We start from the raw sequence: 15,162 nt of genomic DNA, 5'->3' as shown, positions 1-15,162 counted from the left end.
ATTGAAGTTCACACAGGTTCTCTGTGGATGGTTCTGTCAACAACTGAAAACGAGGAGCATGTTTGCTCTTTTGACCTGCTCAACTGGATGGCAGTAATTGTCAATTTAGAGGGTATATTACTGGAATTGATGTCATTCAATTTTCCTCCTAAATTTTGGATCCTGGCAATGCGCTGTAGTTGGATACATTTTTGTGCCCCAAACGTTTTTGAAGACGCTCTAGCCCTGCAATTACTTATGCACTTTGGTTCTGCTTATCATTTGATTTCTGTCGCCATGCAGTGCTCCTCTCCTGACCAAGAGGAGGATGTCAGGAGTTCCATGCAGAGCCCATTGTCGTTTTCCCTATGTTAGCATGAGCACGTTGCAGACTGTCCTCTGCTTTGCACACATTACCTTGCAGATATGTTTTGTATTATGCCACAATGTACTTTCACACAAAACACGCTGTTTTGCACTCTGTTCTTTTCATGGGAATTTGTCTGAACATGTAGACAAGGTCGAACAACTATGCCCCATTTATTCTATTTTGGTCAGGCCCAAGCATCCAGACAAAACACGCAAATGCAGTTATTTGGGAACATGTACTTTTGTAATATAGGTATGCACAGATAGGTAACACACACTTGGAGAGGGACCTTTCCAGGGATAATATTGTGATAAGCGTCTCAGATGTAGAACTTTCATTGTGTGTGTATACTGAGGTACGGGCCTGCAGCTAACACCTAGATATCTTCTGATATATAATAATGTTTGCTTCTGTAGAAGGGGAGGGAGGTTAGCTTACCCTGTCATATACAATGACAGCTCCATTTAGACAACTTGCTATGCTAACTGTTTGAGTGTTAGTCGTTTGCCTACTTGTTGTGGCACATATACTGCATACCGTAGCACAAAATAGTTAAAACATTTTAAACTTTATTTGTGTCTCTTTCAGAATTTATTGTGGACTAGTAAGAGTGTGTGAGCGAAAGGGTGTGTCCTGCAACCGCGATTTCTGAGAGGGTCGGGAGTGTTGTGTTCTAACTTGTCTAATCACTGGTTCCTATGTGTGTATGTAGGAGGGCCAGTGAAACACTATAGCTAGTCGGTCTCAGGCTCATGGGTACTCAGGTGACAGGATGACTCAGTCCCTGCCTACTAAAGTTCCATAATCCCAAGTATAGTTCTCTGAATCCACATAATTCCTGCAAAAACACAAACAGTAATAAAGTGAAAACACAACACAAGAATAATCCCAAAGCAATTTAGAAAAATAGAGTAGAGTTTAATAAATTCACACCAAAACAACACAAATTCAATCAGTAGAACAGAGTTATGAATTTTGTAAGTTTTAAGAGAAATGTAGTGCCTAAAAGATCAAAGCTTCTACCGCGGACATCTAGTTTAGCAAGACCAGGTCAGTCGTACAATAAGGCTGACCGCGATGGGGCACGGTACGGATACAAGAAGTGGATTGGACCTGGTCATTGCTTACCTTTAGACTTAGAAACATTTTTTTAAGAAAAATGTCTGTGAAGGTAGAACTATAGCAGAGCAAGACTGCAAGAGTGTATGAGGAGAAAGTGCTGTTAGTGGCTCAAAGTAGCAATGAGGATTTTTACGTTGGGGCCTAGTGGCCGAAAAGAAAGTAAAAAAAATCTTCAGTGAGACAAGGCAGAGGGCTGTAGTTGAAGACAGTTCCACATGGTCAGATACCCCTTTAGTGAAGGACTGCTGAAAAAGATTTGCTGCAGCGGAGAATGACATAGCAGGAGAAGCCACGAAGGGCGATGCACCTTGGGCGGAGAGGCGAGCAGGTTGGTCCCGGTCTTCTCCAGGTTGTTGTCATAGGTAACCAAGGTTCTGAATGTATGTTTGAGTGTGTTTTGATGAATGAGGAGTGGTGTATGAATGATTTAGGGAATATGTTAATGGGGATATCTGCCAAATTGGCAGTTTAGTCATTGTTGTCAGTTTTGTGGCACATTATTGTTGTAATAATTCACCGTTGTGTTTTCCATTTTGTTGTTTGTTCAAAAATTTAAATGAACTATAGATGCTCCTTGAATAAATACTATTAATTAGTACAGACGTGGTATGTTCGAAGCGCCTCCGCGTTCCATTCATTTTTTTAAAACTGCTTATCAGCATTGGCAATCAATTTGTTCTTTATGCTAATGGGCTCAGCCTTGCTGATTAGAGCAACACCTATTTTTGTTCTTGCTTTCTAAAAGTGGCATTTTCAAAATTGTAACAAAAAAATCCGACTTTGCCATTAAAGAGTTTATCATTACAAATTCTTAGCTACCAAACATGGTATATATACTTGCTCCCAATAGGAAAATGTATCTTATTAAATGTAATAAGGAATCCTCAATGTTATCCTATGAGAGGGGCAGGCCTCACAGTAGGGAAAAATTAATGTAGGAGTTTTTCACAACCAGACAATGTAAAACTTAAAAGTACATGTCTAGTTTTTCTTTACGTAGCACCCTGCCCTATGGGCTACCTAGGGCCTACCGTAAGGGTGGCGTGTATGTAATAAAAGGAGAGTTTAAGGCTTGGCAAGGGGGTTTAAATGCCACGTAGATATGGCAGTTTTAAAGTGCATTCAGGCTGCAGTGGCAGGCATGGGACATGTTTTAAGGTGCTACGTAAGTGGGTGGAAAAATAAGTGCTGCCCGCCAACTAATAGCATTTAATTTACAGGTCCTGGGTATATGGTATACCACTCTACAAGGGACTTATGAGTTAATTAAGTATGCCAAACAAGTGTAAGCCACTCTTTCCATGTTTTAGGGAGAGTGCTCAAGCACCTTAGTGCTGGTTATCAGTGGTAAAGTGCACAGAGTCCTAAGGCCACAAAACGTATTCAGCAAAAAATTTAATGTAGAGGCAAAATGTTTGGGGGCAACCCTGCAGATAGGGCCAAGTCCAACACTAACACATATTCTAAGCTGCGCGTATAGCTGCCTAAAAGAGTATAGGAAATCCATTCTTTTGAGGAGGTCAAAGAGGAAGCTCCATATCATGCCGTCAAATGCCTTGTGCAATAAAAACTTTGCCAGCTCAGTTACTCACTCTGTGTGCTTCAAGTCTACTCACGATGGGTCTTGTTGCTGTGTCAGGCATAAAGCCCAATTGGGGGGAAGTGTGTTAGACTGCATGTGTGAGTTCATCTATTCACGAGAAATTTGATAGCAATTTGGCTTTAATATTCAGCAATGGAGTCAGCATTTTTAAGCACAGTTCTCAGGGGGCTTGCCCAATTTGTTAAGTCATTGGAGTTGTGGATGGGTGGTGCAGCATCTCCCCCAAAAATATGCTGGCACTCCGAGCAATAAAAATGACTTTAAATTGCGCTTTCATTTTGTCACATTTGCTGTGCATGCAAAAATATAGGTCAAATGTCAGGCTAGTCTTCTGACAAATTGCTGCTCATTTGTTTAACAGAGATTAGCGTTTACTTTTCTTTGTCGGACTGCAAACTGAGATTTAGTGACAATCTTTAATCTTGCTAGGATACAGGGATTTTGTTAAAGGAAAGGCTGTATTGTAGGAGGTAAATTTTTTCTAACTGTACAAATATATCAGCAGTTAGGAAAGACCAAATGAAGTGCCCTTTTTTATTACTAAAATGTGACAGAAACAAAGTTTTAATTGGCACAAACCAAGACACTTTACTTATTGATGCCCAAAATTCCAAATTTCCACTCATCGTTTGTGTGCACTAACATAAATAAATCGGGAGGACTTTGCCAGATAGGATTGTGGAACCTAAAGAAATTTACATACCAGATTACTACACAAAGGAAACCATTGGGTTTGTGGTCACCACTGCATTGTAATTTCAGGACAGAAAAGACAATTGTCTTCAATAAAGGGTAAAAAACAGAAGTGTGATCCATTGCAAAATGGAAACAGATAACACTGAAACTGAATCATGTGATGTTGGTGGTCGTATAATCATATAACGCAATTCATTCTCTCGATACTGGAAATAGAAAGAACAAACCTAGCCCTGAAGAAGTCCGTAAGGACAAAATGAGTTAGCTACAACCAGACATGAGCTGTTTTAAAAGAACTATCAAAATATAGAAATTAATTACAAAGAAGGAGTCTGTGCATCCATGACATATCACTGTTGATATTCATTAATGAATTCCTTGCCTTATTACTTTGGAAAAATGGTTGAGGTTATGCTGAGTTAATAGTGTAGTTCTCATCAGTTCTTCACCCTATGCCAAGGAATTTATGAAGGATACTTCTAACCGCAGATTGCTCACCTTTAGAATATTCTCCAGGTGTCAGACTGGAATTAAAAGATTTCACAACTGTGCTCTTGCGTGTGGTTAGTTAGCACCGTGTGGCTTCGCATGGTCTTTGTTCTGACCTGGAAGTGACAGCACAGAGCTGCATATAAGCACCACCCCTTCATGCCATCAGACTTGGATACGAAGCTCAGCTCCTTTTTTGTCAGTTTGATGGTTTCTCAAACTGTAATCCAGTGTGCAGGGAAACCCACCTAAAACTACAGGGTTCAAATCATGGTCTGACTGTTGTAAACGGATGACTTCAAGTTGTGCGATGAATGTGCCCTCATGACCCTGAAGGCAACCAGGGACAGAAGCGAAGCTTTCATTGTGCAACACCAGAAGAAGTCACAGACCTTGTACAAGACCCCGCTCCAAGTTTATTTATTTACTTATTGATATAGTGGAACTAATACCCTAGGGCGTCTGGGCGCTTAGCATAAACCTAACGATAACATTGGGAGAAACTAAAACCTAGCAATAGAGAAGCTATAAGGTGAATAACCAGGTCTTGAGACCTTTCCTAAAAGAGAACAGATCAGGCATTTTTTTTTTTTTTAGATTAATAGGCAAACTATTCCATAATCTGGCTGTGGTATTTACAAAGCTTTTACATCCCCAGTTCGGGAGTCGAGAGTTGGACACCTCTACCAGCTTATGTGATGAGGACTGAGGATTCCTGGAGGGAACATACCAGCAAAACTGCTTTATCAGATATTCTGGGCCGTGGTTGTGGAGGGCCTTGAAGGCAATACAGAGAGCCTGATACATTTTTCCACGGGTAGGCAATGCAAGGCCTTAAGGGCCTGCTTAGCTGAAGAGTATTTAGGAATCCCGAAAAGCAAACGAGCCGCAGAATTTTGAAGAACTTGCAGCTTGATAAGAGTCCATTTTGTATACCAACCAGAAGGGCATTGCAATAGTCCAGCCTTGACAAAACGAGCGCAGAGATCACTGTTTTTTCAATTCTGGTGGTATGAAAGGGAAACTTTCACAAAATTTTCAGTGTGAAAAACGTAGATGACGTGAGAGCCTTTACTTGATGAAAAAAAAGACAAGAGTTGTATCAAAAATGATGCCTAGATTTTTTGTCTTTGTGACGGGTGTGCGAAGGGGGCCTAATTCCTGTGGCTACCAATCGGAAGACCAGATGGACGGATCTCTGCCAAAGAGTAGGACTTTGATTTTATTTGAATTTAATTTAAGGCAGTTCTCTGACATCCACCTTCTCACTTGTTGCATGCAGGCTTGAAAGTTATGGGCAGTGTCCTGAATATTATTTGAAATGGAGTCAATAATCCGTGTATCATCAGCATATAATACCATCGCAAAGCAGTCTGATTTAATCAGTCTGGCTAGCGGGATAACATAGAAGTTAAAAAGGGTGGGATTCAGTGATAAGCCCTGTGGAATCCCACACGGGAGCTGGAAGGTATGAGACACCAAGCCATCCAGTTCCACTGATTGCTCTTGATCAGTCAAAAAAGATTTGAAAAGTGAGAGCTGCACTGGCTATACCAATTTCTTGAAGGCAGTTTATCAGGAGGCTGTGGTCTACTGTGTCGAATGCCGCCGAAAGATCCAAAAGGATCAAGGCGGCCTTACCTCCATTATCTACTGAGCAGCTAATTTCTTCTGACGCAGTAATCATGGCAAGCTCTGTACTGTGCTGACTCCGGAATCCGTACTGCATGGAGTCAAGAATATGATTAGTGTTTAAAAAAAAAAAAGTATTTTTCAAGAAGTTTTGCGGGTAGGGGCAGGTGGGAAATCAGACAATAGTTACTTGGGTTTGATCCATCTAAATTATTATTATTATTTTTTTTAACAGGGGCAAGATAGATGTCTTTTTGCTGATGTTTGGAAATGTTGCGGTTTCAAAAACTAAATTAAATAAATCTGTAAGTTGGTATGCAACCATCTCAGCTGCTGCCTGAACTATTTTAGGACGACAAGAATCCATTGGCGATCCTGTTTTAGTAGCACATAAAAGTTTACCAACCTGATCATGGGAAATAGGAGGAAAGTCTGAGAATTGGGGAAGATCAGAAGTAGGGAGAATATTAGGAGCTGTTGACTCGGCTGTCTACATCACTGTGTAGCCGAACCGCTCATATCCTTTAGGGGCCGCATAGCAAACGCATCATAGATGCTGGATACCTTTTCACAAAAGGAGTATGCTAAGGAGTTGCAAAAATTTTGGTCTATTGCAGTATTCCTAGGCTCCTGGGTGCGGCTTAGTTTCAAAACCGTGACAAACAGTTCTTTAGTGATGTTCTTAGCTGCTTTAATTTTCTCCGAGAAGTAATCGGTTTTCGTTTTATGAATCATTTCTTTGTAGTGTGCGATTAATTCCTTGTATATTTCTTTCTACGTGAGGTCGTAGGATTGTCTCCAGCACCTCGCTTGTCAACGACCGCCTTTTAAAAAGCCTAAGCTCCTCTGAGAACCATGGCTCAGTAGAAGCAGTTCTGCTAGTTTTACCTGCATTCAAGGCAATTATTTCATGTACTGTTGACCCAATCCAGCTGTGATAATCTAATGATGCCAATTCTGGGTTGTGAGGTAAGAGGAGTCTTCTATTGACCAGTTCGGTATTAAACTCAGCTCTGTCTAAACAAAGCTATTAGTATCGCTTTGATCTTTTTTTGGAAGAATCCTGTTGCCAGTAATAGAAGGCATTGTTAAAGTTTATAGAACTGCTGAATGGTCCGAACAGTGTAATTAAAGAGTACTATTGAATTCCAGAAAAGGGCAGTCAGTAAAGACGACACCCAGGAGGTAACCAGCTCTATGAGTGGGGCCTCCCCATAGCTGTTCAAAACCTACACTGATCAACAGATCCATAAGGACACTAAAACATTTATTTTGTGATTTCCATGGTGAAAATTGAGGTCACAGAGAATAGTATAGTCCTGGGAGTTCACTTTGTGTTCTAGTAGCTGCCCCAGAGTAAGCATGAAATTAGTCCTCGGACCGGGAGGCTAACATACAAGCAGACCATAAAAGAAGTTTAGGGAGAGGACTCATTCCGGCTCTAAATACCAATACCACATCAGGTCTGCTTCACAGTCAAAGTCGCTTGGTAGGTTGAAATCCAACTCAAAGAGAAAATATGTGGTGAAGCAGGACTCTATCCCATTCAGCGACTATCTAAATAGAAGTCATGAGAATGTCAAGGTGCCACTCCATAATGCTCCCAACAGAGGAGCCGATCCCACAGCTGATCCCGATGTGCCCAGAGTTCCCCATGCCATGCTGCATATTTCTGGCACTCTTCCAACTCCTTCTGGAGTGGCTTTGGGTCCCAAGGATCCTCCAGGGCCTCAAGGAAGGTTACCGTCCATAGTGTCATTTGAACCCCTGGAACCCATTTTGGGTTCCACACCAACTCCAGTGCAGAAGTCCATTCCAGATTCAAGACCTTTGCTGGCCCAAATGTTGGAAGTGCCAGAGGTGGGACCGGCTATTGACTCCAGTCTCTGACCTGGAGTCGAATCGGTCTCTACCTGACCATGGCTGCACTCAGAGTCCACTTCACACACAACCTGATTCAGACAATTCACTCCCCTCCTAACAGCTGACCAGAACTTGCCACAACTTGAAGATGACAATGGCGATGATTTACCCACACATAACAATTAAAATATGGATTTGCAGGAGGCCAGTGGGCTTGATACTTCGTCTGGTGCATGGTTGATTTCTCACTTGGGCCATCAACAGAAGAGAGTGCATCCTATGCTGTAGTAATCAGCTATGCTCCTGAGGTTGAGGACCTACAACTTACTATTGCTGTTTTAATTCCTAACTGATACTTTTAAAGGCAAGTGGGCTAAGCCTTGTTCTTGCCCACCAGTGAATAAGCAGGTGGTCAGACGCCAACATTCTACTCCTGAGAGTTTTATGGTCTTCCACTAGCAAAGTGAACTCTAATTCATTCTCCAAGACTACTACCGATAGGGAGTCGAAAAGGATTGTGGCATTTGGTAAATGGATGCTCTTATTGGCTAGCCTAGCCCTGAGGTTATTTAACATAGTTTGCCTACTAGGCAGTTTACATGTGTGTCCTCTGGGACATGGCTGGCGAGATTTTATCAGCAGTTCCAGAAGCGTTTAGGGCCACTTTGGCTCAAACCATTCTAGATGCAGCCATATCGGAAATTCGTGTTGGTGTGGACACTGATTGCTTGGGGCGAGCCGTCTGTCGCCATGCATGGATGCGATCCACAGATTTTTCTGGAAATGTGTAGGGATTCCTTTTGGATAGCCCTTTTTATGCAGCTCTCCTATTTGACGAGAAAGCAGATTCTGCCCTAGGACACTAAGGAATACTGGACAAAGGCGTGATCTTGGGCCTTTCGACCCACTGCCAGACAGATTACTCATCAGTTTTGAACCTTTCAAGGGTACTCTAAAGCTTCTGCATATATGTAGCACCAGACCCCCTCTAGACCCCCCCCCCCCGCCCCCACTCAACTTCCCCCAACCAAGCTACCATCACCCCAGGCTTTTCATGATCGGGCAGGGATCAAGCAGGCAACGCACAGGTGACCAGTGGCCCTAATTTTCCCATCCCCCTCCAAGCCACCTTAGTTTGCCCACTGTGATGACAACCACCTTGCGGGAGGTAGGATGCAACATCTTCTCCCAAAGTGACAAACCTATTTAGCAGATGAGTCTTCCAGATCATCCAGCAGGGTTATGCCCTTCCATTTCATTTTCACCCGCCACAGCTTCCGCCCACATCAGAGCAGCTTTCAGAGGGACACCAATACAACCAACTACAAAAATTGTAAGCTCTACTGTCCAAAGGGGTCATTGAAAGGGTGTCAGACTCGGGAAAGGCTGTTACTCCTGTTATTTCCTTATGCCAAAGAAAGATGTGGGCCACTGTCCTATTTTAGATCTTGACCCTCTCAATGCCTTTCTGTGAAAGGACAAATTAAAAATGCTCACACAGGCCTAGGTTTGGCTGCCCTGCATCTGGGCTACTTAATGGCAGCCTTGGGAGTGCAGGATGCATATTTTCATGTGCCTGTCCCTCGGTCCCACAAATGTTACTTGTGGTTCAAGGTCAGCCAAACACATTTTTAGTTTACTGTGCTCCCCTTCAGCCTAACCATCGCCCCTCGGGTCTTCATGAAAGTGATGGTCACCGCCCATCTTTGGAGGTTGGGGATATCTGTTTTCCTCTATATTGATGGCTGGCTGTTGAGGGTGAGCTTGCCACAGTTGTAGACCACCTCCAGACAATGACAAATCTCCTGACATCGCTGGGGTTCTTGATCAATAAGCCGAAATCACATCTGACTTCCCCGTGAAACCTGGTAGATGTCATTCAGGTTTCAGAGGAGACTGGACAAGATCTGCAGTGGTGGCTGCTCAACTGCAAGCTGACCAGAAGCAGACACCTCTCCCTTCCCCACCCAGTTCTGTCAGTGGTGACAGATACATCTTTGCTGGGTTGGGGCAGTCAGCTGCGAGAAGGGAGATCTCTGGCAAAACAATACTCTTACATATCAAATTGTTGAAGTTGCAGGGCCATTCTACAGGTGCTGAAGGCCTTACTACTATCCATCAACAGGAAGCTGATACAGGACTGACTGACCTCACCACCACTAGGCGGTACACAAGCAGCGCTGAGTGGAGCTCTGGGTCCTGTGCCAGAAGGCTTTACTGGTTCAACACTTCTTATTCAAATCACCTGTTGTGGTGAGGTTTATTAAATGTTTAACACACATGTTCCCTTCCAAAGATTATGTCACTGTGGGACCATAATTTGGTCCTGAAACTTCGCATGTGTACTCCCTTTGAGCTGATTAACAGCTGCTTGTTGCGTCTTCGACACTAAAGGTCATCTTCATCGTTTTGATCACTTCAGCTTATTGCACAAGTTCTCTCAGTGCAGCTGCCCTACCACACCTATTTCTCCAGACACAGATGCAGAGGACTGGGAAAACCTTTTTTGCTAAATGATGTAATGCCTTTTCATGTTGGTCAATCCATTACCCTCCCAACATTCTTTGCTCTGCCTCACCCCTTCACAGAGGAGACCCCATCGGCCGGATCCCAAAAGAGCTTTAAGCTGTTACACTGATCACTCCAAAGACCTTCAGGTGGACTATCAGCTCTTTGGGGGATTCTCTGGGGCAAAGAAATATAAGGCAGAAAAGGACTTTGTGAAGGTGGATAGTCCGCTGCATTAAGATCTGCTACGCACTAGCCAAGAAGTAATCCCTGGAAAGACTGAGGCACACTCCATCAGAACCAAAGCTGCTACTAATGAGTTGATACGTGGAGTGCCTGTTCTTGACATCTGTCAGGACAACATGGGCATCAGTGCATACTTTTATGAAGCACTAGTCCCTTGAGAGCCAAGTACAAAGGCATCACTGCCGTGATAGCTTGAATCATACATAGATGATTCCCTGCTCATTCTTTCACTCTCTGAGAACGCAACGCAAGAGATGTAGTCTCGACAATCTGCCAACCTTAATCTGACCATTGTTCCTTGCATTAAGAGGGCAAGAGTGGGAGGCCGCTCCTTTCGAGCTTTGGGCCATCTGCACTTTAGGAAATCCCTCAAGACCTGGCTCTTCTCCAACTAGCTTTCTCTTCATCCTTTCCTTTTTTGATGTATGTAGTCTCTGTACCCAAGTTTTCAGGTTCAGCGCTCGGAATCCCTGTTGGTGGGGCAGCTATGCGCTATACAAGCTCTTTTAACATAAAGGGGAAAGGTCATTCGTGAATTTGGTCCTGCAGGTCTTTTTGGTTGGGGCTCAATACCTTCACCTTGGGAGGTACTGATTTGGTATCTATTATAAAAGTTGAGATATCTGCAGTAAGTATACATCAGAAGAACAAGTGCGGCTATGCACTTTCTGGCAGATTCCTCACTGCCCTCCCACCAATGCATTCTGTGAAGTGGTATATTTTTACCATCTAAAAAGGTCACAAACTAGAGCTCTGCACACTGATAACAACTGTTTGTGTTCCATGTCTGAGGATGCGGAAAGAGAGTCAAGCAAGAAACTGACATCAGTGTGGATGGGTGGTGCTTATATATGTCTCCATTCAGTCACTGCCATGGCAGAAAGAAGTAAAGCTGCACAGCACCACCTAGTGGAATCTTTCAAGTCCAGTGTGGCGGCTGTGGAATATTCTAAAAGTTAGAAATCTGCGGATAGAGTATCCACCAGAAAGAGTGTTGGCGAAGGTAAGTGACTTGTTATTTCCCACTTGCTTCAATCATACAGCTGCATATCAGTATTTCTTTGAAAATTCTTGGATCTTTTGTAACAGAGCAAAAGCGCAGAGGGAGACATCACCACTGTCTGTGTACAATCATATCTCAACTATATACAATTCTTATAGGAAAGATACAAAAGTTGCAAGTGTGATGCTACCTTCTTAACAAGGCATTATAATTTATTTCTAGGAGAGCTTCATCACCTTTCTTGTTGCGGTTTGTTTTCTACCATCAACAGCTTACTGAACTGAAGATCAGAGCTTTCTATTGAACACTGACATCACAGCAATTTCAGAGAGATTTTCTTTTAAGCGCAGTACCACTCTTTTTGCCCAATCCATTTTTTTCTTGCTGAGATTAACAGCAGACAAAAAGTAAATGTCCAAATCACTTTATTGCAATCTTAATTATTTAAGGCTTTTTATTTAATCCTTCAGGTAGCGTCTACTATAAATTGCCCCAGTACTGCTAAGAAAAAGTGGCCGGCAACATATACGACGTGGGCAAAGAGGCATTTATAAAACAGATTATTGAATAAAATGGGTAATAAAAGCTGCCATCTCCAATTGTAAGCTTATTTCCTACATTTGCTAATGATAAAGAGGTGGAATTAGGTAACCAAGATTATCTCTAAGCATAATAGACTACCTATGCCTAGAAGTACCATTTATTTTGCTATAAATGAAAGCTTTTGTAGTCTTCCATAAGCTTTTAGGTCCATTTAAGTTTCTGCCATACAATGCCTTTTCCAGCCAAATATGGGTCACAGCCAAATAACAATGTAGAAGCGAACTATAGCCCACACACATTAAAATACATTTTTTTTTCTTTTGTACAAAAACAGTCTTGAAAGATGGAAACGATTGAATATGCAAACATGGGACAAAAAAGTTATTTCACATCACCACAAGGAAAATCTGATGCATGTCTCTCAGTTACTTACCCCGATATGCTCAAGCAGGAAACCACATAGTGCCAAAGGCACACTTTGCATTTAAAAATAGCCAAATCCATATTTATTAACTAGCATTAAAACATTACACAACACTCAAGTGGCAGATAATTAGAATGCAAGCCCTTGCATGGCAATCCAAATTTATTGAACTACTGATGCTAAGTTATACAAAATTGCACCACTTTCATTAAGGCTTTTAGTTTAGATTTGGCCACCTCAAAGCAATTGTAGCATTAGGTTGGTCAATTTAAATACTGTGGCTCCCTGTTGGATTTACACACAATCTTTACACCCAAACGTAATGCATACAAAGCAACAAGGCATTGTTAAATAAATCAGCAAAGGATAGTACTGTAAATTAGGCCTTGTGACTAATTACACATGATTAAAATTACTTCCCACATTCACATCCACAGTACTCTTCCACCATTTAACATCTCAACCAAAACAGGTACACATGTGAAACAATCACTGACAGGCAAAAAATGACTAAACCTGCATATTTGGTATTGCAAACACTTATGCATGAGCAAGCGAGGAATTCACAGTGAGAATCTACAGCTACAGAAGCTGAAAAATGATTTACAAAAATTGTCAAACCATTAAAAAATAGTCTTAAAATATACACTTCTTGTTGTAGACCCCCACTGTACAAACAACTATAAACATTTTTATTTGTGTAAACAAGAGGGAAGAGAAAACCATGAATAAAAGGTTGAAAAGTTGGGACATGTCAATCTCGGATTATAAATGAATCATCTTTGACTAAAGACATTTCACTGAATGAGCGGTTATATATTGATGACAAAAAACATTGTCCGCAGTTTCTCCATGAATAGGAAAAACCTACCTTTGTGTTAGTCAAAGCACTTTTGCACAACAAAATAGATGAAATCTTGTATTTGTTTAGAAGAAAGGAAGTTGCAATAAGCTACAAATATTGAAGAAGCAAAGTTATCAGGAGTAGTCTATAGGAGAGCTCTTTGGACTTTCTCTTTTATTATGCTAAAATAGTGGTGCTTTAACGATTTACATCATTTTGACTCTTCAATAGAAAGTAGAGGACCGTTCAAGGTTTACAGTACACATTTTCATCGCACATGGACACCGGTTGATGAAGAATGTCTGTTAGCCGCAATACTGGATGTAGGCCCTGTTATTACCAGCTGCATATGCAAAGACTATCTTTCGAAGTAAAAATCTTTTTTGCGATGCTGGCAAGTGATTACTATGTGCAAACTGATGTCTAAGCTGCCATCCATCTCTCAAAGGGTACCACCACAGGAAAGTCCATTAAAGTTGTTGGTAGGTTTAGTGACATTGGAATGCTGGCACTGTTGACGTGGGCAACAGTTCTTCCGACCTGCAAAGAAACAGACAAGTCAGAAGGTAAACAATTAGAAAAAAAATAAAGATTTAACAAGTACAAACTTACAAATTGTTATGATCACCATGGGAACCATACATATGACACATACCAAGTGGAATATCAGATTATTAAAGTTTACTTAGCTATAGTAAATAAGACAATCAAAGTTAATTGTGGGAAGATTAGAAACTGTTACGGTTGATCATTTGACCCTAGGACCTCAAAGAGGTTATCTCAAAGGAATGGGAGAGCCGGGCAGCGACATTAAAACAGGCAAATGAACTTGTGGACAGATAAAACAGATAGCTTGCTTGTTACTATACGCGCAACAGATTTTCTCTTCAGCAGCGAGTAAGAGGAAGCTGGTACGACAGGAAGGAGAAAGGCCCCCTTCAGTGCCAGCTGCCAAGGTAGACCATCAACAGCATACCTTTGAAGGAGAGCATATAGCCAGTAGTTAAAGAGTTAAATGTCTATCAGCCTTTTAAACTGCTTGCATATCCACCTGCAGATTCTACCAGTCTTGGTGTGTTTGATCCACATTTTAATGTCCTTCAGTCACAAACAGCAAGCTATTGTTCATTTCAAAGTGCTGCAGTTATAGTTTGTAAAATGTATGTGGTACAAAGCAGTTTACTAACAGCACTTACTCTAGCATTGAACAAATCTTGTGCCTAGTAATCTGACTGGGGTAGAGGTGCTGCTCCTTGTGGCACATCATTGTTTTGAATAGATGAAAATGTAAGAACCTTTTACTTCCGGCAATCATAACATAATGCAATAAAGGAATATGCTACTTACCAGTATGCATCTGTTCTTGGCATGTAGAGCTGCAGAGTTGTACACTTAGCATAGGTCGCCATCTGGTGTTGGGCCCGGATGTTTGCAGTTTGTTTTTCTTCTTGGACCGTGCTTGGAAGTCACGAGTTTGGTGACTCCTCCTTCGGTCCGTACTGCGCATGGGCTTCGGCTCCATCCTCAGATTGTTTTTCGCCAACAGGGAAATGATGGAGCGTAGTAATAACAGTGAGAAACCCATGTGTGTTGTATCTAAATAAGATGGACTGGAACGGATACAGGTAGCCGGGGAGGCGGGTGGGCGTGTACAACTCTGCAGCTCTACATGCCAAGAACAGATGCATACTGGTAAGTAGCATATTCCGTTCGAGGCATATGAGCTGCAGATTGTACACTTAGCATAGATTATATAGCAGTACCCAACCTTAGCGGCGACCACCGGTATCCGTTGCAGCTGTTTGAAAGAGTGTTTTTAGTACAGCCTGGCCCACCCTAG

At 42.0% G+C, this 15,162-nt stretch overlaps 1 protein-coding gene across 3 annotated transcripts in view; it reads right to left on the bottom strand.

Moving 5' to 3' along the window:
- Nucleotides 1-12,607: 12,607 nt before the first annotated feature.
- Nucleotides 12,608-15,162, bottom strand: part of RAP1B (RAP1B, member of RAS oncogene family) — a 493,712-nt gene continuing 491,157 nt past the window's right edge. For all 3 annotated transcript variants that reach the window (XM_085653470.1, XM_085653469.1, XM_085653471.1), the window contains one exon: nucleotides 12,608-13,862. The gene's annotated coding sequence lies outside the window, so the exon portion shown is untranslated. The remainder of the gene's footprint in view (nucleotides 13,863-15,162) is intronic.

This window comes from Triturus cristatus, chromosome 4_1, assembly GCF_964204655.1.
Source record: "Triturus cristatus chromosome 4_1, aTriCri1.1, whole genome shotgun sequence".
NCBI classification, from domain to species: domain Eukaryota; kingdom Metazoa; phylum Chordata; class Amphibia; order Caudata; family Salamandridae; genus Triturus; species Triturus cristatus.
Note: the sequence above shows the minus strand (reverse complement) of the source record. Positions and strands in the feature narration are given on the sequence as shown.